The 22,036-nt window shown below is 43.8% G+C and overlaps 1 protein-coding gene, 1 non-coding gene and 1 pseudogene across 9 annotated transcripts in view; all 3 read left to right on the top strand.

Annotated features, from left to right (window-relative positions):
- Positions 1-22,036, top strand: part of N4BP2 (NEDD4 binding protein 2) — a 108,507-nt gene that overhangs the window by 10,202 nt on the left and 76,269 nt on the right. For all 8 annotated transcript variants that reach the window (XM_038008613.2, XM_008017595.3, XM_073012457.1 and 5 more), the window contains exon 2: positions 7,964-8,060. The gene's annotated coding sequence lies outside the window, so the exon portion shown is untranslated. The remainder of the gene's footprint in view (positions 1-7,963; positions 8,061-22,036) is intronic.
- On the top strand, positions 13,014-13,112 carry LOC119627812 (U6 spliceosomal RNA; annotated as a pseudogene).
- On the top strand, positions 17,415-17,552 carry LOC119627768 (small nucleolar RNA SNORA51). Its single transcript, XR_005244001.1, has one exon. It is a non-coding gene; the product is annotated as a small nucleolar RNA SNORA51 (small nucleolar RNA).

The raw sequence follows: 22,036 nt of genomic DNA, 5'->3' as shown, positions 1-22,036 counted from the left end.
TTTTTTTTTTTTTTTTTTTGAGACGGAGTCTCGCTCTGTCGCCCAGGCTGGAGTGCAATGGCCGGATCTCAGCTCACTGCAAGCTCCGCCTCCCGGGTTCATGCCATTCTCCTGCCTCAGCCTCCCGAGTAGCTGGGACTACAGGCGCCCGCCACCTAGTTTTTTTGTAGTTTTAGTAGAGACGGGGTTTCACCGTGTTAGCCAGGATGGTCTCGATCTTCTGACCTCGTGATCCGCCCGTCTTGGCCTCCCAAAGTGCTGGGATTACAGGCTTGAGCCACCGCGCCCGGCCAATTTTTTTCTTTTTTTTTTTTTTTTTTTTTTTTTTTTTTTTTTTTTTGAGAGGGAGTCTCGCGCTGTCGCCCAGGCTGGAGTGCAGTGGCCGGATCTCAGCTCACTGCAAGCTCCGCCTCCCGGGTTTGCGCCATTCTCCTGCCTCAGCCTCCCGAGTAGCTGGGGCTACAGGCGCCTGCCACCTCGCCCGGCTAGTTTTTTTTGTATTTTTTAGTAGAGACGGGGTTTCACTGTGTTAGCCAGGATGGTCTCGATCTCCTGACCTCGTGATCCGCCCGTCTCGGCCTCCCAAAGTGCTGGGATTACAGGCTTGAGCCACCGCGCCCGGCCAATTTTTTTCTTTATAGTTAAGCTACTCATAGTTTTTTTAGTTGGGGAGAAAAGAACAGCGTGTTTACTATCTTAACCACTTTTAAGAGTACAGAACAGTAGTGTTAACTATGCACATTGTTGTGCAGTTTTTTTCATCTTGCCAAACTGAAACTCTGTACCCAGTGAACCCATTTTCTCCTTTCTAGCCCTTGGCAACCACGATTCTACTTTCTGTGTCTAGAGTTTGACTGCTTGTAGATAACCCATATAAGTAGAAACATGCAGCTTTTTGTCATTGTTATTGCTGTTTTTGGGGTGACTGACATATTTCACTTAGCATAATGTCCTCAAGATTCTTCCATGTTGCAGCATGTGACCTAATTTCCTTTTTTTTTTTTTTTTTTTTTTTTTTTGAGACAGGGTCTTGCTCTGTCACTCAGGTTGGAGTGCGGTGGTGTGATCATGGCTCACTGCAGCCTTGACCTCCCTGGACTCAAGCCATCCTTCCACCTCAGGCTTCTGAGAGTAGCTGGAACCACAGGTGTGCACCACCACACCTGGGTAATTTTTGTAGAGATGAGGTTTTGCCATGTTGCCTAGGCTGGTCTTGAACTCTTGGGCTCAAGTGATCAGCCAGCCTTGGCCTTCCAAAATGCTGGGATTACAGGCATGAGCCACTGTGCCTGGCCTCCTTTTTTTTTTTTTTTTAAAGGCTGAATAATATTCCATTGTATGTATGTACCACATTTAAAAAAAAAATTTTTTTTTTATCCATTCACCTGTTGATGGACATTTAGGTTGCTTCCACCTCTTGACTATTGTGAATAACGCTGTAATAAACATGCATGTGCAGTTATCTATTGGAGATCATGTTATTAATTATTTTGGATATGTACCCTGAAGTGGAATTGCTGGATCATATGATAATTGTTTTTAATTTTTTGAGGAACTGCCATACCCTTGCTTAGTAGCTGAGCCATTTTATGTTCCTACCAGTAGTACACAAGGGTTCCAGTTTCTCTACATCTTCGCCAACATTTTAATTTTTAATTTTTTAATTTTTTGAGACAGATTCTCACTCTGTCACCCAGGGTGGAGTGCAGTGGCATGATCTTGGCTCACTGTAACCTCTGCCTTCTGGGTTCAAGTGATTCTCCTGTCTCAGGCTCCTGAGTAGCTGAGACTACAGGCTAATTCTTGTATTTTTAGTAGAGATGGAGTTTTACCATGTTGGCCAGGCTGGTCTGGCCAGGCTGGTCTTGAACCTCTGACCTCAGGTAATCCACCTGCCTTGACGTCCTAAAGTGCTGGGATTATAGGCGTGAGCCACTGCACCCGGCCTGTTTTTTAATTTATTTGTTGATAGTGGTCATCTCAATAGGTGTAAGGTGATATCTATCTCTTTGTGGTTTTAATTTGTATTTTTCTGATTAGTGATGAGTATCTTTTCATATACCTGTTGGCCATGTGTATATCTTCTTTGGAGAAACGTCTATGGCAAGTCCTTTGCCCATTTTTAACTTGGGTTATTTGGATTTTGTTTGTTGAGTCGTAGTTCTTTATATATTCTAGATATGACCAACTTATCAGATATATGGTTTGCAAATATTTTCTCTTATCCCATAGGTTGCCTTATTATTCTGTTGATTGTTTCCTTTGTGATACAGAATACTTTAAGTTTGATGTCCATTTTGTCGATTTTTGCTTTTGTTGCTTATGCCTCTGGTGTCATCTTCAAGAAATCATTGCCAAATCCAATGTCATGAAGCTTTCTCCCCGTTTTCTTCTACAAGTTTTAAGTTTAAGGTCTTAGATTTAGGTCTTTAGTCCATTTCGAATTACCTTTTGTATTCAGTGTAATGTACATTAAGATTCCAGCTTCATTCTTTTGCATGTGGATACCCAGTTTTTCCTATATCATTTGTTGAAGAGACACTCCTTTTCCCATCGTGTGACCTTGGTACCCTTGTTGAAGATCATTTGATCACATATGTGAGTATTTATTTCTAGGCTTTCTATTCTATTCCATTAGTCTTATGTCTATCTTTAAGCCCTACCATACTGTATTGATTACTGTAGCTTTGTAATGTAAGGTGTTTTGAAATCAGGAAGTATGAGGCCTCCAGCTTTGTTTTTCTTTCTCAAGTTTGTTTTAACTATTTGGGATCCTTTTCATAATTTTTATCCTTTTTTTTTTTTTTTGAGATGGAGTCTCGCTCTGTCGCCCAGGCTGGAGTGCAGTGGCGCGATCTCGGCTCACTGCAAGCTCTGCCTCCCGGGTTCACGCCATTCTTCTGCCTCAGCCTCCCGTGTAGCTGGGACTACAGGCGCCCGCCACCACGCCTGGCTAATTTTTGTATTTTTAGTAGAGATGGGGTTTCACGGTGTTAGCCAGGATGGTCTCAATCTCTTGACCTCGTGATCTACCCGCCTCGGCCTCCCAAAGTGCTGGGATTACAGGCGTGAGCCACCGAGCCCGGCCATAATTTTTATCCTTTTAAAAATTCCCAGGCTGGGCATGGTGGCTCACATCTGTAATCTCAGCACTTTGGGAGACTGAGGCAGGCAGATCACTTGAGGTCAGGGGTTCAAGACCAGCCTGGCCAACATGGTGAAACCCGTCTCTACTAAAAATACAAAAATTAGCTGGGCATGGTGGCGGGTGCCTGTAATCCTAGCTCCTCGGGAGGCTGAGGCAGGAGAATTGCTTGAAACCGGGAGGTGGAGTTTGCAGTGAGCTGAGATCGCAACATGGCACTCCACTGGGCGACAGAGTGTGACTCCATCTCAAAAACAAACAAAAACAAAAAACAACAAAAAAATTCCCAGACAGGTACAGTGACTCATGCCTGTAATTCCAGCCCTTTGGGAGGCTGAGGCGGGCACATCACTTCAGGTCAGGAGTTCAAGACCAGCCTGGCCAACATGGTGAAACTCCGTCTCTACTAAAAATGCAAAAATTAGCTGGACTTGGTGGTGCTTGCCTGTAATCCCAGCAACTCAGGAGGCTGAGGCGGGAGAATCACTTGAACCTGGGAGGTGGAGGTTGCAGTGAGCCAAGGTTGCACCACTGCACTCCAACCTGGGCGAAAGAGCGAGACTATCTAAAAAAAAAAAAAAATTCCCTTTCATTTTTTTCCCTTCCTTTCATTTTAAACTCACAGCATGATTGAATTTTTCTTTTTTCTTCTCAACTTGTAAGGACAAATAACCTGTACATAACCTTTGCAATATGGAGTGTGCCCTGCTTTATAAAAACTTGGCATTTTTGAACCACGTGTTTCAAATTAAGAGTTGATATTTGAATTAAAAAGGATTTTGGCCAGGCACAGTTGCCCATTCCTGTATTCCCAGCACTGTGGGAGGCTGAGGGGAGGAGGATTGCTTGAAGCCAGGAGTTGGAGGCCAGTGTGGACATCAAAGCGAGACCCTGTCTCTACAAAAGAAAATGAAGCAACAACAAAAAATTAGCCGGGCGGAATGGTGCATGCATGTGGTCCCAGCTTTGGGAGGCTGATGCAGGAGTCTTACTTGAGCCCAGGAGTTCAAAGCTGTAGTGTTGTACCACTGCACTCCAGCCTGGGTGACAGAATGAGACCCTGTCTCTCAAAAAAACAAAAAACAAAAACAACCCCCCAAAACTCTTTCTTTGCTTTGTAGAGGTATTCTTTTAGTGGATTAAATATGGTTTTATCTTTTCAAACATCTTAGAAGCAAACTAGTTTGCTTGAAGCATTGGTACATTTTAAAAACTTTTATTAGGAAAATACAGATATAGAAAAGTAGTATGATACATTGAACCCACATGTACCCACCTCCTTGATTCAACAATTGTTATCATTTTGCCATATTTGTTTTATCTACTTATATAAATTTCCTGAACCATTTAAAAGTAAACTAAGAGTGGCAAATAAGTTTTTTTCAGTTTTCCCTTTTAAGTATCATACGATTGTATTATAAATGTATATATTTTGGACTCTGACATTTAAAGATTTAGATTGGTATTTGCTCTTTTAAAAGATTATAAACATCCTGGCTAACACGGTGAAACCCCATCTCTACTAAATATGCAAAAAATTAGCCAGGCGTGTTGGCAGGTGCCTGTAGTCCCAGCTGCTCTGGAGACTGAGGCAGGAGAATGGTGTGAACCTGGGAGGAGGAGCTTTCAGTGAGCCAAGATCGTGCCACTGCATTCCAGCCTGGGCGACAGAGCAAGACTGTGTCTCAAAAAAAAAAAAAAAAAAAAAAAAAAAATTATAAGAAGACATGTATCTTCAGATCTCTCTAAGGAAAAGGAGGACATTCTCCCTATATAGCCATAAAACCATTATCATTCCTAGCAAAATTACCAGTAATTCCCTAACAATATACTACTTTTTAATTTTTTTTTTGAGACGGGGTCTTGCTCTGTCACCCAGATTAGAGTGCAGCTGCACGTTCATGGCTTACTGCAGCCTTAACCTCCTGGGCTCAAGCCATTCTCCTGTCTCAGCCTCCTGGAGTGGCTGGGGACTACAGGCACATACCACCATGCCTGGCTAATTTTTGTATTTTTTGTAGAGATGTGGTCTTGCCACGTTGCCCAGGCTGGTCTTAAACTTGTGGGCTCAAGTGATCCTCCTGCCTTGGTCTCCCAAAGTGCTAGGATTGCAGGCATGTGACCTGATTCCCTGATATATGCTACTTATACTATATTCAGATATCCCGAGTTGTTCCAAAAATGTTTTTTATTGCTGTGTGGGGGTTTTTTTTTTTTTTTTTTTTTTTAAGAGGAAGTCTCTCTCTGTCACCCAGGATGGAGCGCAGTGGCGTCATCTTCGCTCACTGCAACCTCCTCCTCCTGAGTTCAAGCAGTTCTCCTGCCTCAGCCTCGCAAATAGCTGGGATTGCAGGTGTCTGCCACCATGCCCGGCTAATTTTTGTATTTTTAGTGGAGACGGGGTTTCACCATGTTGGTCAGGCTGGTGTTTTTTTTTTTTTTTTTAATGCCTGATTTCAGTCAAGAGCTACCCGTTGCATTTGGTTGTAATCTCTTGAGTCTTTTTAAATATACAGGTAGAACTGTCTCTTCTACCCATCCACCTCCTTCTCTACGCTGCTTCTGCTTCCCTGTGGTATTGACTCGTTAGATCTGTTGAGACGATTACATTTTGTATTGCTGCTTGTTTCCTCATGGCGTAGTATTACTTCTTCCTCTATCATATTTAATTCCTGTAAACTGGGAGTTAGATCTAAAGGTGTGAGTAGACTTAGGGTAAACAGTTTTGGAAGAGTACCTCATTTAGTAATGCTATGTAGTTCCTACTGTTTCTAGTTAAGAGGCATATAATGTCAGGTCCCACTATTTTGATGCTGTATTTGATCACCCAGCTGATGTGGTGAGAACCTGATCATTTCATTATAAAGTTATGGTTTTCTTTTTGCTTTTAGCAAGTGGTAATCTGTAGGGTGGTACTTTGACATCAGGTAAATTTTTTTATTCTTATTTTTAATTTTTTTGAGACGGCGTTTTGCTCTTGTTGCCCAGGCTGGAGTACAATGGTGTGATCTTGGCTAACTGCAACCTCTGCCTCCCGGGTTCAGGTGATTCTCCTGCCTCAGCCTCCCAAGTATCTGGGACTACAGGCTCCCGCCACCACGCCCAGCTAATTTTGTATTTTTAGTAGAGATGAGGTTTCGCCATGTTGGCCAGGCTGGTCTTGAACTCCTGACCTCAGGTGATCCTCCTGTCTTGGCCTCTCAAAGTGCTGGGATTATAGGTGTGAGCCACGGCCCCTGGCCTCAAATTTCTTTTTTAAAAAAAAATTTTTTTTTTTTTTTTTTTAACTTTTTTGGAGATAGACTCACTCTGTTGCCCAGGTTGGAGTGCAGTGGCACAATCTCAGCTCACTGCAACCTCTGCCTCCCGGGTTTAAGTGATTCTCATGCATCAGCCTTCCTGAGTAAGCTGGGACTACAGGCGTGTGCCACTATGGCTGGCTAATTTTTTTTTTTAAATTTTTTGAGATGGAGTCTCCCTCTGTCACCCAGGCTGGAGTGACACAATCTGAGCTCACTGCAACCTCTGTCTCCTGGGTTCAAGCGATTCTCATACGTCAGCCTCCTGAGTAAGCTGGGACTACAGGCGTGTGCCACCATGCCTGGATAATTTTTTTTTTTTTTGAGATGGAGTCTCACTCTGTCGCCAGGCTGGAGTACAGCGGTATGATCTTGGCTCGCTGCAACCTCCGATTCCCTGGTTCAAGCAATTCTCCTGCCTCAGCCTCCCAAGTAGCTGGGATTATAGGCACACGCTACCATGCCCAGCTAATTTTTGTATTTTTAGTAGAGACGGAGTTTCACCATGTTGGCCAGGATGGTCTTGATCTCCTGACCTCGTGATCTGCCCACCTCGGCCTCCCAATGTCCTGGAATTACAGGCGTGAGCCACCGCGCTCAGCCCACCTGGCTAATTTTTGTAATTTTAGTAGAGATGGGGTTTCATCATGTTGCCCTGGTTGGTCTCCAACTCCTGAGCTCAGGCGATCCCTCCCTGCACCCCGCCAGGCCTCCCAAAGTAATACGACTATACTTGTGAGCTACCATACCCGGCCCCAGATAAATTTCTTTCTTTCTTTTTTTTTTTTTTGTGGGACTTTTTTTTTTTTTTTTTTTTTTTGTGACAGAGTCTCTGTTGCCCACGCTGGACGGCAGTGGTGCCATCTCGGCTCACCGCAACCTCCGCCTCCCAAGTGATTCTCCTGTCTCAGCCTCTGTCCCGAGTAGCTGGGATTACAGGTGTGCCCCACCATACCCAGCTAATTTTTATTTTTAGCAGAGATGAGGTCTCATCATGTAGGCCAGGCTGGTTTCAAACTCCTGACCTCAAGCGATCCACCCGCCTTGGCCTCCAAAGTTTTGGGATTACAGGCGTGAGCCACCGCTGCTGGCCAGGTCAATTTCTTTATCAACTTCTCACCTAACGATTTTAGCATTCATTGATGATTCTTGATTAACTATTCAATTATAGGTTAAAAATGGTAGTCAGTTTTGCGTTCTGTTGTTTCTTTTACATTTAATAGCCACCTTCTATAAGGATAAGGTTTCTCTTATCAGCTAAGGCTATTTTGTTATCTGGAATTAGTGTTGTACTTAAAGGCAGAATAATGCTTAGTTACTTTCTTTTATGTAGACATTTTCAGAGTGCAATAGCACCTCCAATGGCAGTAAGTGCAGTCTTTCTTGTCTTTTCTCTTTTGTACTTTCTCTTTGAAATATCATGTATATTATGTATATTATAGACATTTTTGACTTTGATTTATTTTGTGATTATAGTTTGATGTGAATTTGACTTTAGTATATAATTTTCCTTTTATAGTAAGAAGACATGTTGGATAACAAGAAGAGGTGTGGAGTTTGCATATATCAACCGTGGCCTTAATGAGCATGTTGACAGCATCAATGCTAGACAGACAGTAAGTGTTATTAAAGTTGTAGAGTATGAATATTTTACACATAAGATGTTTTTGTTTTTTTCTGAAATTGGGTCTCGCTCTGTCACCTAGGCTGGAGTGCAGTGGCGCGATCTTGACTCACTTCAGCCTCAAACTGCTAGGCTTAAGCAATTCTCTCACCTCAGCCTCCCGAGTAGCTGGGACTATAGGTGCATGCCACCACACCCAGCTAATTTTTGTATTTTTTGGTAAAGATGGTTTTTTTTGTTTTTGTTTTTTTTTGAGACGGAGTCTTGCTCTGTTGCCCAGGCTGGAGCGCAGTGGCCGGATCTCAGCTCACTGCAAGCTCCGCCTGCCGGGTTCACGCCATTCTCCTACCTCAGCCTCCTGAGTAGCTGGGACTACAGGCGCCCGCCACCTCACCCGGCTAGGTTTTTTTGGTATGTTTTAGTAGAGACGGGGTTTCATCGTGTTAGCCAGGATGGTCTCGATCTCCTGACCTTGTGATCCGCCCGTCTTGGCCTCCCAAAGTGCTGGAATTACAGGTTTGAGCCTCCGCACCTGGCCTGTTTTTTGTTTTTTTTTTGAGATGAATTTTCATTCTTGTTGCCCAGGCTGGAGTGCAGTGGCATGATCTCGGCTCGCTGCAACCTCTGCCTCCCGGGTTCAAGCGATTCTCCTGCCTCAGCCTCCTGAGTAGCTGGGATTACAGGCACACGCCACCACGCCCAGCTAATTTTGTATTTTTAGCAGAGACGGGGTTTCTCCATGTTGGTCAGGCTGGTCTCAAACTCCTGACCTCAGGTGATCCGCCTGCCTCAGCCTCCCAAAGTGTTGGGATTACAGGCGTGAGCCACCAAGCCCAGCTTGTTTTTGCTTTTTTTTTTTGAGACGGAGTCTTGCTCTGTTGCTTGGGCTGGAGTGCAGTGGCACGATCTTGGCTCATTGCAACCTCCCCCTCCTGGGTTCATGCAATTCTTTTGCCTCAGCCTCCCAAGTAGCTGGGATTACAGATGTGTGCCACCATGCCCAGCTAATTTTTGTATTTTTAGTAGGGATGGGGTTTCAGCGTATTGGTCAGGCTAGTCTCTAACTTCTGACCTCAAGTGATCCACCCACCTTGACCTCCCAAAGTGCTGGAATTACAGGCTTGAGCCACTGTGTCCGGCCCAGAGATGGCGTTTTGTCATGTTGCCCAGGCTGGTCTCGGACTCCTTGGCTCAAGTGATTCGCCTGCCTCAGCCTCCCAAAGTGCTGGGACAACAGGTGTGAGCCACCATACCTGGCCTACACAGGTTTCTAAGCTTTTACTTATATATTTGAGGGACTAAAATAACACCTCATGAGAAGGGAAATATAATCACAGATTTTGTTACTAGAATTTTCAAAAGAGCTTATGGTGGTGTAAGACATGTTCACTGAGGAAGCATTAAGACCTGAACTGTGGTGTTAGTTTTTCTATTTAATGAGTGTTTTCATTTCTCTGCTTCTTTTTTTTTTTTGAGACGGAGTCTCGCTCTGGTGCCCCGACTGGAGTGCAGTGGCGCGATCTCGCTTACTGCATGCTCCGCCTCCTGGGTTCTGGCCATTCTCCTGCCTCAGCCTCCCATGCAGCTGGGACCACAGGCGCCCGCCTAATTTTTGTTTTTGTATTTTTAGTAGAGACGGGGTTTCACCGTGCTAGCCAGGATGGTCTCGATCTCCTGACCTTGTGATCCACCTGTCTCGGCCCCCCAAAGTGCTGGGATTACAGGCGTGAGCCACCGCGCCCGGCCTTTCTCTGCTTCTTAAAGGCCAATCTTGGCTAGGTACGGTGCCTCACACCTGTAATCCCAGCATTTTTGGAGGATGAGGCACGCAGATCACTTGAGGCCAGGAGTTCGAGACCAGCCTGGCCAACATGGCAAAACCCTGTCTCTACTAAAAATACAAAAATTAGCAGGACATGGTGGCATGCACCTGTAGTCCCAGCTACTTGAGAGGCTGAGACACACGGATTGCTTGAGCCTGGGAGGCAGAGGCTACAGTGAGCTGAGCTCTTGCCACTGTACTCCAGCCTGGGCGACAGAGTGAGACTCTGTCAAAAAAAAAAAAAAAAAAAAAGTTTAAAAAAAAAAAAGCTAATCTTGCTACTTCGTATTTTACATATTGTTAGCTATCCGTAAATATTTGTCTACCTGTTTTATGTGTGTTACTATGCATAGTACCATTTTGGAGTATATATCATGATCCATGTTCTCAAGAAACATTGTTAGTTGTAAATATAAACACATATAGATGGAAATATAATAAGTCAGTAACACCGACTGACTCTAAATTAAGCAAGACTAGTACCGCAATAAGTAGTTGAGGATTATAGAAAGTGCTGATGTATTATACAGAAATACACTTGGAATTAAATATATATATTTTTCAGCAACTGGCTTTAACATTTAACAACATGTCCTAGAGATCTGTCTCGTTTTTGCACAGCTTTTCTTTTATTTATTTATGTTTTTGAGATGGAGTCTTGCTCTGTTGCCTAGGCTGGAGTGCAGTGGGGCTCACTGCAACCTCTGCCTCCTGGTTAAAGCGATTCTTCTGCCTTAGCCTCCCGAGTACCTGGGACTACAGGTGCATGCCACCATGCCTGGCTAATTTTTGTATTTTTAGTAGAGACAAGGTTTCACCATATTGACCAGGCTGGTCTAGAACTCCTGACCTCATGATTCGCCTGCGTTGGCCTCCCAAAGTGCTGGGGTTATTACAGGCATGAGCCACCGTACCAGGCCTACACATCTTGTTTCTATATTCCACCTAATTTTTTTTTTTTTACTGCATAGTGTTCCAAAGGACGATTTCTGTGATAATTTATACTGTTTTCCTAAGTGTTTAGAATGTTATAACAGATAGATAAATATTTCTCTTTTTGTTTGTTTGTGTGAGACAGGGTTTTGCTTTGTTGTCCAGGCTGGAATGCAGTGCTTTGATTACTGCCTACTGCAGCCTTGGCCTCTCAGGCCCAAACAATCCTCCTACCTCAGCCTCCTGAGCAGCTGGGACGACAGGCGTGTGCCACCAGACCCAGCTAATTTTAAATTTTTCGTAGAGATATGTTTTCCCTATGTTGCCCGGGCTTATCTTGAACTCCTGGGCTTAAGCAATCCTCTTCCTTTGGCTTCCCAAAGTGTTCGAATTAGAGGTGTGAGCCATCATGCCTGCCCCTGATAGATATATTTAAAGATGATTGGTTACTTAATTTGGTTACATTTTCTATAAAAAGTGTTTTTTGGCCAGGTACAGTGGCTCCTGCCTGTAATCCCAGTACTTAGGGACACTAAGGCAGGAGGATCACTTGAGGTCAAGAGTTCGAGACCAGCCTGGCCATCATGGTGAAACCCTGTCTCTACTAAAAGTACAAAAATTAGCCAGGTGTGGTGGCCCTCACCTGTGGTGCCAGCTACTTGGGAGGCTGAGGAAGGAAAATCCCTTGAACCTGGGAGGCGGAGGTTGCATTGAGCTCAGATGGTGTCACTGCACTCCAGCTTAGGTGACAGAGGGAGACTTTGTGTCAAAAAAAAGCCAAAAATACCTTTTTTTTTGAGATGGAGTCTTGCTCTGTGGCCCAGACTGAAGTGCAGTGGCGTGATCTTGGCTCACTGCAAACTCCATCTCCCAGGTTCACGCCATTCTCCTGCCTCAGGACTATAGGCGCCTGCCGCCACGCCTGGCTAATTTTTTGTACTCTTAGTAGAGATAGGGTTTCACCGTGTTAGCCAGGATGATCTCAATCTCCTGACCTCGTGATCCACCTGCCTTGGCCTCCCAAAGTGCTGGGATTACAGGAGTGAGCCACCGCGCCCGGCCCAAAAATACCTTTTTTAGTGACGTACTTTTGGTATCTCATGAGATTTTACCATCTACCTTTTTCTTATCACAGTAGTATTTTGAAATCATCTTGTAGGTAACTTAATCCATGGGAAAGACATTGATGATACTGGTTTTTGGTAGCTTCTCTTTCTGAGGAAGTTGTTTGCTGATTGTGTTTGGGAGCATGCTGTGTTTGGGTTCCCTATATATTACATATAAATATATTTTTTTGTTTGTTTCTTTTTTGATGGTCTTAAGGAGCTAAATATTTGATTCTTAGTATCTGTTTTCTTAGGCCTATTATTCCTAGTTGGTTGATATTGAATATTATGTAGAATATACATATGTGGGTCTGTGTGTGTGTGTGTGTGTGTGTGTGTGTGTGTGTGTGTGTGTATTGTTTTTTTTTTTTTTGAGAGTCTTGCTCTGTTGCCCAGGCTGGAGTGCAGTGGTGTAATCTCAGCTCACTGCAACCTCTGCCTCCTGGGTTCAAGCAATTCTCCTGCCTCATTCTCCTGAGTAGTTGGGACTACAGGTGTGTACCACCATGCCTGGCTAATTTTTGTATTTTTAGTGGAGACAGAGTTTTACCATGTTGCCCAGGCTGGTCTTGAACTCCCAACAAGTGATCTGCCCGCCTCAGCCTCCCAGAGTGCTGGGATTACAGGCGTGAGCCACTGTGCCTGGCCAGAATATCTGTTTTGTTTGTTTGTTTGAGACAGAATCTCGCTCTGTCGCCCAGTCTGGAGTGCAGTGGCGCGATCTCGGCTCACCGCAACCTCTGCCTCCTGGATTCAAGTGATTCTCCTGCCTCAGTCATCTGAGTAGCTGGAATTACAGACACCGGCCACCACACCCTTCTAATTTTTGTATTTTTAGTAGAGATGGGGTTTCACTATGTTGACCAGGCTAGTCTCAAACTTCTGTCCTCAAGTGATCCACCCACCTCAGCCTCCCAAAGTGCTAGGATTACAGGCGTGAGCCACCGCACTCGGCCACAATATCTTTTTTGATTGTTATAGAGATCTGTTATTTTCTGGATATTATTCCACCGAGGTAAGTTATTCAAACTTACTTGTCCTTGTCATGTACTACATATAACAGATTTATTTATAATGATATGGAGTATAGCACATTTCCTAAAATTGGAATGATACAGAGAAGATGAGCATGGCCTCTGTGCAAGGATATGACATGCAGATTCATGAAGTGTTCCATATTTTTAGCTTCAGTATAAAAACTGTATAAATATTTGTATAGCTGATAAGGTTCTTTTTAGATAAAATACTTAAAAAAATGCAGGTTGTACCTTTTTGAATTAGATTTTAAAGCTTCTGATGTTGAATATTTCTAAATGTGTGTGTGTGCGCGCGCGTGCGTAGAGAGTGAGAGAGAGAGAGATATATATATATTTTTTGAGACAGTCTTGTTGCCCAGGCTGGAATGCAGTGGCAGAATTTCAGCCTCCTAGATTCAAGAGATTCTCATGCTTCATTGTCTCGAGTAGCTGGGACTACAGTCATGTGCCACTATGACCGGCTACTTCTTGTATCTTTAGTAGAGACAGAGTTTCACCATGTTGGCCAGGCAGGTCTTGAACTCCTGGCCTAGGTGATGCACCTGCCTCGGCCACCCAAAGTGCTGGGATTACAGGCGTGAGCCACCGTGTCCAGCCCAATATTCCTAAATATTTAATGTTTTTTTAAGTTTCTTGACTTGTGTATGGTAGCATAGCAAGCTTGGAATTAATATCTTTTGTTTTAAACTTTTTCTTTGAGTCAGGGTCTCGCTGTGTCACCCAGGCTGGAGTACAGTGGCATGCTCATGTCTCAGTGCAGCCTTGACTTCATTGGCTCAACTGATCCTCTCACCTTAGCTTCCCAAGTAGCAGGGACTACAGGTGTGCACCATTACGCCCAGCTAATTGTTTTGTATTTTTTTGTAGAGACAGGTTTTATAATGTTTCCCTGGCTGATCTTGGACTCCTGGGGTCAGGCAGTTTGCCCACCTTGGCCTCCCAGAGTGCTGGGATTACAGGGATAAGCCACCTGTGTTTGGCCTCAGAATTAGTATCAATAGTAAAGTTTGTGATTTTTAGGATATTGCATTTTGTTTTTTTAAGAAAATCTGTAATAAAATTATGTATCTTGAATAATGATATGGTGCTTTTCAATTTTTATTTTCTCATTTTTTTTAATTGTTTAGAGAGGAGTCTCACTCTGTTGCCCAGGCTTGAGTGCAGTGGCACGATCTCAAGCAATTCTCCAACCTCAGCCTCCTGAGTAGTTGGGATTACAAGTGTACACCACCACACTCGGCTAATTTTTGTATTTTTGGTAGAGACGAGGTGTTACCATGTTGGCCAGGCTGGTCTTGAACTCCTGACCTCAAGTGATCCTCCTGCCTCAGCCTCCCAAAGTTCTGGGATTATAAGCATAAGCCACTGTGCCTGGCCTGATATAGTGCTTTTTTTTTTTTTTAGTATTGATGATGTGGTTTTCAGTGGGAAGGTTTTGTATTTTTTGTTTATTTATTTATTTAGAGATAGGCTCTTGCTGTGTTGCCCAGGATGGTCTTGAATTCCTGAGCTCAAATGATCCTCCTACCTTGGCCTTCCAAGATGCTGACATGTGCCCATAGCCCTCGCTGCTTGGGAGGTTGAGGCAGGAGGATCACTTAAGCATGGGCAATTGAGGCTGCAGTAAGCTGAAATCATGCCACTGCAGTTCAGCCTGGGTGACGGAGGGAGATTGTCTCAAAAACAAAAACAAAAATCTAGAGTTGGTAAGACCTCTGCTTACCATGTTGGAATATTATGATGATAATCAGTGAGCAAGTATTTATTGATTAGATTTTACATCAGGTTAAAATTATATAATAGAGGCAGAATAATTTGAAAAATGCATGTATTCATGGTATTGTTAATAATTATTTGTTTTGAGGACGGGAGCGGGGAGTATATTTGTTTTTACATTGTTCATTTGAGCCAGTCCATTCACATTTCTCCATAATATATCAAATCTTACTTATGCATTCTTATTTTCTATATCCTTTTCAAATACACTCTGTTTAGGTCAGGTATATATATGAAGAAGCTATACAAGTTGTTTAAACTAATGTATTAATGATGAGGCTTTCATTATGAAAAAAGAAATATACGTAAGATTAGATGATAAAATAGTTAAACCCAGTGGAATAGTTAAATACAGTGGAATATGTGGGATTGAGATAAACTGGATTTATAAGTAGAACAGGTGATTGGAAGATAGTGTCAGCTATCTACATATAAATATATGTAAATATATATTTACATATATTTATATTTATGTATTTATATATTTATATTTGTATGTATTTATATAATTTTTTTTTTTTTTGAGTCAGAGTCTTGCTCTGTTGCCAGGCTGGAGTGCAGTGGCACGATCTCGGCTGGCTGCAACCTCTGCCTCCTAGGTTCAAGCAATTCCCCTGCCTTGTCTCTTGAGTAGCTGGTACTAAAGGCGTGCGCCACCACGCCCAGCTAATTTTTTGTAGTTTAGTAAAGACAGGGTTTCACCATGTTGGCCAGGCTGGTCTCGATCTCCTGACCTAGTGACTTGCTTGCTTCGGCCTCCCAAAGTGCTGGGATTACCGGTGTGAGTCACTGTGCCTGGCCTGCATGCCTGGCCTGTATATGTTTTTATACATAAGAATTTTCTTTTTTTTTTTTTTTGAGACGGAGTCTTGCCAGGCTGGAGTGCAGTGGTGCGGTCTTGGCTCACTGCAAGCTCCATCTCACGGGTTCATGCCATTCTCCTGCTTCAGCCTCCTGAGTAGCTGGGACTAGAGGTGCCCGCCACCACTCCCGGCTAATTTTTTTTTTGTGTGTTATTAATAGAGACGGGGTTTCACCAGTTTAGCCAGGATGGTCTCGATCTCCTGATCTCGTGATCTGCCCACCTCGGCCTCCCAAAGTGCTGGGATTACAGGCATGAGCCACCGTGCCCGGCCAGAATTTTCTTTAATACACTAAACATTATTTGGACCCTAAAACTGCCTATATGTTTAGATCTTTTTACATACAAATAGACAAAGTGAAAAAAAGGGAATGGAAGGGATATATAGCTTGCAAACTGGAGGAAGTATAGCGGGAAGTCCATGATTCACCTTTAATTTATAATAATGATTTTTTCCTGATTATGAAAAAAATGCATTTATTATGGTTTATGTGGAAAATGCAAAAGTAGCATATAAAAAAGTATATAAAAAACAAAATCACCTATGATTCTATTATCCAGAGATTTCTTTTCTGGTCTAATCTAATTCAGTCCCTTTTGTGTGTCTGGGTAGATTATATTTAGTTGAGTGTCTTGCTTTCATTTCTAACATTCTCTTTTAAAAAACTACAGTGAAGCCCAGGTGAGGTGGCTCACGCCTGTAATCCCAGCACTTTGGGAGGCTGAGGTGGGTGCATTACGTGAGGTCAGGAGTTCAAGACCAACCTGACCAACATGTTGAAACCCTGTCTCTACTAAATATACAAAAATTAGCAGGGCGTGGTGCTGCATGCATGTAATCCCTGCTACTAGGGAGGCTGAGGCAGGAGGATTGCTTGAACGCGGGAGCTGGACGTTGCAGTGAGCCGAGATTATGCCATTGTACTCCAGCCCAGGTGACAGTGTGAGACTCCGTCTCAAAAAGAAAAAACAAAACCAAAAAACTACAGTTAAATATTATCCAAAACAGGCTGGGCACAGTGGCTCATGCCTTTAATCCCAGCATTTTGGGAGGCTGAGACAGGTGGATTACCTGAGGTCAGGAGTTTAAGACCAGCCTGGCCAATGTGGCGAAACCCCATTGCTCCTAAAAAATACAAAAATAAGGCTGGGTGCAGTGGCTCACACCTGTAATCCCATCACTTTGGGAGGCCGAGGCGGGTGGATCACCTGAGGTTGGAAGTTTGAGACCAGCCTGACCAACATGGAGAAACCCCGTCTCTACTAAAAATACAAAATTAGCTGGATGTGGTGGCTCATGCCTGTAATCCCAGCTATTACATGCCTGTAATCCCTGCTACTAGGGAGGCTGAGGCAGGAGAATCGCTTGAATCCGGGAGGCGGAGGTTGTGGCGAGCTGAGATTGCACCATCTAGCTTGGGCAACAAGAGCGAAACTCCATCTCAAAAAAAATAACAAAATAAGCTGGGCGTGGTAGCGAGTGACTGTAGTCCCAGCAAATTGGGAGGCTGAGGCAGGAGAATGGCATGAGCCTGGGAGGTGGAGCTTGCAGTGAGCTGAGATCACGCCACTGCACTCCAGCGTGGGCAACAGAGCAAGCCTCTGTCTCAAAAAGAAAAAGAATATGTAAAGATGGTCAACAACATTTGTCCTTAGGAAAATGCAAATCAAAACCACAGCTAGATACCACCAGGGTTATGTGGAAGAGTTCCTTGAGCCCAGGACTTCGACACCAGTGTGTGCAACATAGTGAGAATCTGTCTCCAAAAAAACCAACCAAAAAGCCTAACCAAACTAATAACAAACCCAACACCTCCTGGTGCTTAACCACAGGCTGTATTCTTACACTGACTGTATAGAAAGAGGAGATAGAGTAAACCTACCCCATATATACTTCAGCCCACGCTTTGTGCCTGTTCTGTATTATGAAGCGTTTGGGGGGGTGCGTAGAAAAAGAAAAAAAAAAAAAGGAAAAAATGAAAAAAAAAACCCAAAACAAAACAATGGACAGTAACGGTGTTGGTGAGGATTAGAGGAATCAGAGCCCTCACATTGCTGGTGGAAGCTGAAATTGGTGCAGCTGCTTTGGAAAACTATCTGGCAGTTCCTCAAAAGGTTAAACATGGAGTTACCATATGAACTAGCAATTCCACTCTTAGATATATACTTAAGAGATATGAAAACGTGTCCACAGAAAACTCCTATACAAATGTTCATAGCAACATTATTCACTATAGCCAAAAAGTAGAAACAACCCAAATGTCCCTCACTTGATGCATGTATACATAAAATGTGTTATATCTGTACCATGCAATATTTCCTAGCAATATCAGTGAAGTACCAATACAGGCTACAACATGGATGAACCTGGAAAACATGCCAAGCGAAAGGAGCCAGTCACAAAAGGCCATGTTTTATATTATAAAATTCTGTTCATATAAATGCCTAGAATAGGTAAACCTGTAGATACAAAAGTAGATTCGTGGTTGCCAGGGGATAGGAGAGGGAGGAATGGGAATGGTTGCTAATGGGTTGCGGGGTTTCTTCTTGAGATAATAGAAATGTTCTGGAATTCGTGGTGATGGTTTTACAACTCTGAATGTACTGAAAACTACTGAATTGTACACTTTGAAATGGTGAATTTTATGGTTTGCATATTATATTTTAATAAAGCTGGTATAAATAGAAATTTGGGAGCTCCCACACTTAAAACCAATCCATGACATTACCTTTGATACGGATGGGAGTGGTGAAGGTGATGATTTTAAATGTATTTTGAATTCATTATTCATTCATTCATTTAGACAGAGTCTCATTCTGTCACCCAGACTGGAGTGCAGTGGCATGATCTCAGCTCACTGCAGCCTCCCCCTCCTGGGTTCTCCTGCCTCAGCCTCCTGAGTGTAGATGGGATTACAGGCATGTGCCACCACTCCCAACTAATTTTTGTACTTTTAGTAGAGACGGGGTTTCGCCATGTTGCCCAGACTGGTCTCGAACCCCTGACTTCAGGTAATCCATCCACCTTGGCCTCCCAAAGTGCTGGAATTACAGGCGTGAGCCACCATGCCTGGCTTATTTTGAATTTACAACTGGTAGGAATTGCTGAGTGATTAGGTTTGAGGGAAAGAATAGGCAGAAATGACTATTAGTTTTTGGCTTCAACAAGTAGAAATTGCCATCAGCTGAGATTGCAATTACTGTAGATAGGGCAGGGTGGCAGTAGAGAATCAGGTCACTTTTAGACATGCCTAGTTTGAGGTTTTTTAAATTTTTTTTCCTCTGAGATGGAGTCTTGGTCTTTTGTCCAGACTGGAGTGCGGTGGCACAGTCTCAGCTCACTGCAACCTCCGTCTCCTGGGGTCAAGTGATTCTCCTGGCTCAGCCTCGCAAGTAGCTGGGATTACAGGCATGCGCTTCCACGCCCAGCTAATTTTTTTTTTTTTTTTGAGACTGAGTTTTGCTCTTGTTGCCTAGGCTGGAGTGCAATGGCGCAGTCTCGGCTCACTGCAACCTCTGCCTCCCGGGTTCAAGCAATTCTCCTGCCTCAGCCTCCCGAGTACCTGGGATTACAGGCATGCGTCACCACGCCTGGCTAATTTTGTATTTTTAGGAGAGATGGGGTTTCTCCATGTTGGTCAGGCTGGTCTCGAACTCCCAGCCTCAGGTGATCCACCCGCCTCGGCCTCCCAAAGTGGTGGGATTACAGGTGTGAGCCACCACGCCCAGCCTTTTTTTTTTTTTGAGACAGAGTCTCTTTCTGTCGCCAGGCTGGAGTGCAGTGGCATGATTTCAGCTCACTGCAACCTCCGCCTCCCGGGTTCAAGCGATTCTCCTGCCTCAGCCACACAGGTAGCTGGGATTACAGATATGTGCCTCCACGCCCAGCTAATTTTTGTATTTATTTTTATTTTTTAAATTTTTTTGAGACAGAGTCTCTCTCTGTCACCAGGCTGGAGTGCAGTGGCATGATCTTGGCTCACTGCAACTTCCGCCTCCCGGGTTCAAGCGATTCTCCTGCCTCAGCCTCCTGAGTAGCTGGGCCACCATGCCCGGCTAATTTTGTATTTTTTGTAGAGACGGGGTTTCTTCATGTTGGTGAGGCTGATCTCGAACTCCCAACCTCAGGTGATCTGCCTGCCTTGGCCTCGTAAAGTGTCGGGATTAGCCACAGCGCCCGGCCTTTTTTATTTTTATTTTTTGAGATGGAGTCTCGCTGTGTCACCCAGGCTGGAATGCAGTGGTGCAATTTCAACTTACTGCCACCTCTGCCTCTCAGGTTCATTCGATTCTCCTGCCTCAGCCTCCCGAGTAGCTGGGATTACAGGCGCCCACCACCACGCCCAGCTGATTTTTATGTTTTTAGTAGAGACGGGGGTTTCACTGTGTTGGCCAGGCTGGTCTCGAACTTCTGACCTCATGATCCACCTGCCTCGGCCTCCCAAAGTGCTGGGATTACAAGCATGAGCCACTGCACCCAGCTAATTTATATTTTTAATAGAGACAGGGTTTCGCCATGTTGACGAGCTGGTCTTAACCTCAGGCAGTCTGCCCGCCTCAGGCTCCCAAAGTGCTGGGATTACAGGCCTGAGTCACCTCGCCCAGCCTGAGATGTTTTTTAGATACACAGCGTAGAGATGTTCAGTGAATAGTTTGATGTGGGTCTAGAGTCAGAGAAGAGTTGCTGGCTGAAGATGTAAATTTGTTAGCATGTTGATAGGATTTATTTTTTATTGTTTTTCTTAAAAGATGGGGTCTCACTCTGTCACCAAGGCTGGAGTTCAGTGGCACAATCATAGCTCAGTGCAGCCTCCAACTCCTGGAGTCAAGTGATCCTCCTCCCTCAGCTTCCAGAGTCACTGGAATTACAGGCATGGCACCATGCCTGGCTAATTTTTAAGTTTTTTGTAGAGGGAAAAGAATAGACCCTAGGACTGAACTCTGGAACACTCCATTGTTTCCAAGTTGAGAGATGCGAAAATCTTGAGAGTGGCAGTGTCCTCAGGAGAAGAAAGCCGGTTCCTGGGGGAGAGATTCATCAGCTGTGTAGATGCTGCTGATAGGTCTAGCAAGACAAGAACTGAGAACTGATCATTTGATTTAATTTTATTTTCTAATTGTTGTTGGTATAAAGAAGTATAATCTAGCCAAGTATGCTGCTGACACCTGTAATCCCAGCACTTTGGGAGGCTGAGGCAGGAGGAATATTTTAGGCCAGGAGTTTTTTTATTTTTAGATGGAGTTTTGCTCTTGTTACCCAGGCCTGGAGTGCGATGACTCGATCTCAGCTCACTGCAACCTCTGTCTGCTGGATTCAAGCAATCCTCCTGCCTCAGCTCCCGAGTAGCTGGAATTGCAGGCAGCTGCCAACATGCTGAGCTAATGTTTGTATTTTTAGTAGAGACAGGGTTTCACCATGTTAGCCAGGATGGTCTCCATCTCCTGACTTAGTGATCCACCCGCCTTGGCCTCCCAAAGTGCTGGGATTACAGGCATGAGCCACTGCACCCGGCCCTGGTAGGCATTTTCTTAAACTTGTATATCAATTTGGGGAAGATTTGACATATGTGTTGTCTTCCCGTCTTTGAACATTTCTTTCATAGTTTTCAGCATATTAAGTTTTGTACTTGTTTTCTTAGATTTATACCTACGTACTGAAATATAGGAAGTCCTCACATAACATCATCGATAGGTTTTTGGAAACTGATTTTAAGTGAAACTACATATATCAGGTCCTTGAACAGTACTTTCGTTCAACGTCATTCTTTTATGTTGATGAGGAAAAAAATTGGTTATGTATTGTTTTGTTTAAAGTTGTAGTTTATAGCCAAGAGTGGTGACTCACACCTGTAATCTCAGCACTTCAGGAGGCTGAGGCAGGCTGATCACCTGAGGTTAGGGGTTCGAGACCAGCCTGGTCAACATGGTGAAACCCCATCTCTACTAAAAATACAAAAATTAGCTGGGTGTGGTGGCATGTGCCTGTAAACCCAGCTACTCAGGAGGCTGAGGCAGGAGAATCGCTTGAACCCAGGAGGTGGAGGTTGCAGTGAGCCAAGATCACGTCATTGCACTCCAGCCTGGGCAACGGAGTGAGACTCAGTCTCAAAAAAAAAAAGTTGTAGTTTACAAGATCCTATTGATGGCAATAGGTGAGGACCTAGTGTATTTCTGTTTTTTTTGTTTTGTTTTGTTTTGTTTTTTTTTTTAAGCAATTGTGAAGGGTATTGTTTCTTTAATTTCAGTGTCCGTGTGTTTTTTGCTAGTATGTGGTTTTTGCTAATATATATAAATGCAGTTGCTTTTATATATTTATCTTGTATCTTGCACCCTTGTTAAACTCACTTTCTTGTTGGAGATTTTGTAGATTACTTGGGATTTTCTATAATACACAGATAACCATGTTGTCTGCAAATAGGGACACTTTTATTT

Source organism: Chlorocebus sabaeus, chromosome 27 (assembly GCF_047675955.1).
Source record: "Chlorocebus sabaeus isolate Y175 chromosome 27, mChlSab1.0.hap1, whole genome shotgun sequence".
NCBI classification, from domain to species: Eukaryota; Metazoa; Chordata; class Mammalia; order Primates; family Cercopithecidae; genus Chlorocebus; species Chlorocebus sabaeus.
The sequence above is the reverse complement of the archived record's forward strand: the minus strand, read 5'-3'. Positions and strand labels throughout refer to the sequence as shown.